Source organism: Camelus bactrianus, chromosome 1 (genome assembly GCF_048773025.1).
Source record: "Camelus bactrianus isolate YW-2024 breed Bactrian camel chromosome 1, ASM4877302v1, whole genome shotgun sequence".
NCBI classification, from domain to species: Eukaryota; Metazoa; Chordata; class Mammalia; order Artiodactyla; family Camelidae; genus Camelus; species Camelus bactrianus.
In genome coordinates this window covers 82,142,247-82,146,448 of record NC_133539.1, presented here as the reverse complement: position 1 = coordinate 82,146,448, position 4,202 = coordinate 82,142,247, and positions in this window count along the sequence as shown.

Genomic DNA, 4,202 nt, shown 5'->3' with positions numbered 1-4,202 from the left:
TAATAGTAATAACAATAATAATTCTACTCCCTTCTAAATACATTTTCAGTTTAACTTGAATATTAATGGAAATAAAATATTTTATGGGAATTTCAAATACTGTGTCAGAAAGGCAATGGGGGAGATAGAAACTTTAGTGACCCTGAGATCACATAACGTAAAACTTTAATCCCATTTTTTTACATTCAGATTGATCCTACATAGAAATCAGTTGAGTATATGCATAATCTTTTATAATTTTTTTTTTATAATCTGAAGGGAAAGATTTACCTAGCTATGTGATTTTGAGCACAGCACTGTGCCAGTTTCTTCATCTATAAAATGGGATAATAATAGACACTACCTCATAGGGTTGTGAGGATTAAATGAGTTATTATCTGTAAAATATAATAGAACAAAGCCTAGCAATAGTAAATACTATATAAATGTTAACATTGATTATTATTCTTTAATACATTGTTTCTTAAACTGTAGGTTAAAATGCATTGACAACGAAATACACTTAATATGTCTGTTACATTCACTTTAGAGTTTATTGCAATTTAAGCCTGAAAATTCAAACATTCCTAACATCAGCCTTTCCTATTTTATCTTTTCTGGCTATTCCTTTTTGCTTTCTTCCTCTTACTTCCATTCCAATTCCACAGAACATAAGTTAAAACTTGAAGAAAAGAAGTGCTATGTGACACTATTCAGGAAAAGGAGGTGAGTAGTTTTTAAGCATCTGGTTCTCATCTTATTTAAAGCATGAAAATAGGAATTGGAATCTTGTAGATCAGTATTGATTTGGCAGGTAAGAGGAGAATGGAGCCCCAAGGAGAAAGTCTAGTCAATGAGGGGAAGTAACTTTGTACTGGCAGGGACAGTAGCATTAAGCTAATATGGGAAGTAAAGTGCATGGGGAAGAGGATAGATAGGAAAAAGATAAAAGTGCTCTGAGAAAGTTAAAGAGCATCATTATGGTCGTAATTCTCACAAGCAGAAATAAATGAAAAGCTACAGAGAAAAATGGGATGGAAAAGGAAACAGTTGAGAGTCTTTTGTGAAACTGAAGGATCTTGTAGCATTTGACTTGCTGCTTAAAAATATTTCAAACAAGTTTTTGTTGTTGTTGTTGAGAATCAAGGAAGGGGTAAGAGCAGGCTTTGGAACCATCAACCTACAACTAGTTTCTCTTTCTTGGAAAAGAGCAGAAGGTGCAAAGGAAATCATAAGCCTGTTGGTATGCTCGATTAACATTTATTTGACTTTTCTTACCACTCCTGCATAAAAATAAAATGAATTTACATTGAATGTTTGCATTTTACCCTATCCTTTTTGCTTCCGTATTCTTAATAACTGATATTAGCAAGTCATTATCAATAGATTAGTAAATAGAGACAAGAGGAAAACATTTGCCGCAAACCATTTATCAGGCCACATGGCAGAACTGGTCTTCAAATTTATAATCTCTAAATTCTTGCTTGTATTACTACCAGACGTCCATAACTACTGAAGAAATTCTAGACCACCTAGTACCAGTTGGTTGTATCTTCTCTGTCTGCTTTAAGTTGAGACAATGGGTAGGGTCCCCTACCCCCACCCCCAGTCATTTGGAATTTTTACATGCACACAGGCACACACTCTCACTCCTGCTGGCAGCCGAGATGGTGAGGTAGGAGGCCATGCAAAACCTATCTAATAGCTATTTCCTGGGGGGAGGAGGGGTTGGGGGTGTGTAGCTCAGTGGTAGGGCGCATGGAGTTCAGTTCCCAGTACCTCCATTAAAAAAACAAAAAAAGAATAAGAATATTTACTAACCAATACATAAACTGACTTCACACTGACTTTTAAACATTGATGAAGACCATCAGTAGGTGGGGATTACAATATTCATTACCTCATCATGTTTATTTTTTCTAAGGCCTGTATTCTCTGTGTCCATTCAATTCTGTTTCTGAGATAAAGAGCCATTATCATTTCTTTCAGTGCTTTTGTTTGATATTATACAATCAATTTTACTGATAATTTCCAAAAATCCTTAAGTAGACCTGCAAAAATGTGGGTTAATGTGCACCTCCCCATCTACATCAGATCTATGTAAATGTACCCTGCTTAGTTTCGCTTGAGTTCAAACCTGTATCTTTGAGGCCAAGACCTTGGGAATTCAAGGGCAAAGTGAATTTTAATTTGGTACATTTTGTACTTTGATGAATAATGAAAAAAGAAAAAGAAAAAAAAAAAAGAAACCCTCAAAGCTTGACTGGTTCTAGTCACATTTGCCTGTCGCTATTTCTCAAACCATTGTACATAAAATCACCAGCACAAAAGATCCTCGCCTCAAAAAACAGATTCCTGGAGAAAGCAAATCAAAAGAACAGGGGAGGGGAAAATGTGTTTGATTTCTCAAAAGTCTATTTACTGTCCAAATGATTTTTGGTCCTTGGATGTGCTAGCAAGTAATTAATTTTTATGGCTGATAAAATGAGTACTGAACGTGTACCATTAACTGCAGTTTGAAATCACTTTTTAAAAAATCTGTCATTTTGGTTTCTAAAAATTGTTTGCTTTTTTTTTTTCTCGCTAGACAGGAGCCAAGTGCTGAGAGCTGACCAGATGCCAAGTCTCAGGACTGTCCCGTCTTCCACATCAGACCTTCAGCCGGGCCTTCTGAATATCCTCGAGGTTAGAAAATCTATTCCCCAGACTCGCAGATGCTGTTCTCCCCCCACTGGCTCTGCACAGAACATCATTATCTTTGCTGAGCTTCTGTCTCTATGGCAATAACAGATGGGAAGTGCTGCGGAATTATTCATGTTCTGGAAAGGAGGCAGTCAAGAAGGAGGGGAAGGTGGTGGGGGGTGGGAGAGGGGGCACGACCTGGGAGCAAGGCGATGGGGGTGTGAGGCACGGAACTTGGGAGTGGAGGGAATAAGAGGCTTCAGATCTTCTGGTAGGCCCGTTGGGAGGAAAACGGGGGGTGGGGAAACCTATGAGCACAGGAGCATTCCCAGTTGGCCGCCTCAAAATGTGGACCCCACATGAGTGACCTTGAAGCAGTAAAACCAGGAGAAATTGGACGACAATGAGCAAAAAGAAAAAAATTAAAAAAGGTAGGAGACAAAGCTCGAGTCTTCTGAATTCGGTTCACCGAGACCTGGGGGACTGTTTCAGTTCCTGATCTTGCGGTGGGGTGCAAAAAAGGGGTTTTTCTTGGTGTTTCGAAATATGACGGAGCAGCTCGGCAGAGTTCAATATGCTAATTGGCTAGCCTGGGAACACGGACCAGGACACCACTCTGTTCGGCCCTCAGGGTCACAGCCCAAAGCTCTGAAGTCGTTGCTTTTCTAGTCTCATCTCGTGTTCTCCTCCAAAACAAAACCCCAAACCCTTCAGTAAACACTGTAGAAACATGTAATTTCTAGGTCCCTTTTGGAACCGAGAGAGCAGTCTGGTGAGGGGGTGGGGGTGAAGGGAGGCTGAGAAGTAGAGACAAAAATGTTGTCTCTCGGTTTTGCCGGAACTTTGGTCAGTCCTTTGGCCCGGCCCGATGGAGAAGGAGGTCAGCCTGGCGAAGGCGTCTGGGCGGAGGCCACCCAGGACAGGCGGGGGCCGCCGGGGTGGGGCGGAGCGCAGCGCAGGCAGCTGGCGGGGCGGCCCTTCCGCAGGAGGCCCCGCGGGGGCGGGGGGCAGCCCCCGCGCGCAGAGCCCACACGGGGGGGCGCGGCTGGGCGGCCGCCACCCTGCTGCCTCCGGGGCGGGGCGGCCCAGCTGCGGCCGCGCTGGGGGAGGGTCGCCCGTGCCTGACCTCGGGCGGCGGCGCTCCGCCAGGCGGGCCCTGCCTCCGCCCTGCCGGCTGCTGGGGTCGTGCACAGTGCACCGTGCGGCCGCCCTGCCCCCTCTCTCCGTGTCGCGCGGCAGCCGAGAGACTAGGGCGCCCCCGGGTCTGGCCCGTCGCCACCGAGCAGCGGGTGGGACGGGGGCGGGGCGGTGGCGGCCCCAGACAGCCGGCTGGGCGACTCGAGGAAGGAAGGAGGGAGGGCGGCGGTGGGGGTGGGGCGGGGAGGGAACATCCTGTCTGCGCCGGGCGCACCGCAGACAGCGCCGCGCGCCAGCCGCCCAGACGGCGCGCGGGGCCAGGAGCGCCGGGCGCGCGCCTGGGGGGAGGGGCGCGCGCGCGCCAGACGACTGGCCGGGGGTGCCCTCCGGAGCCACAATAGGCC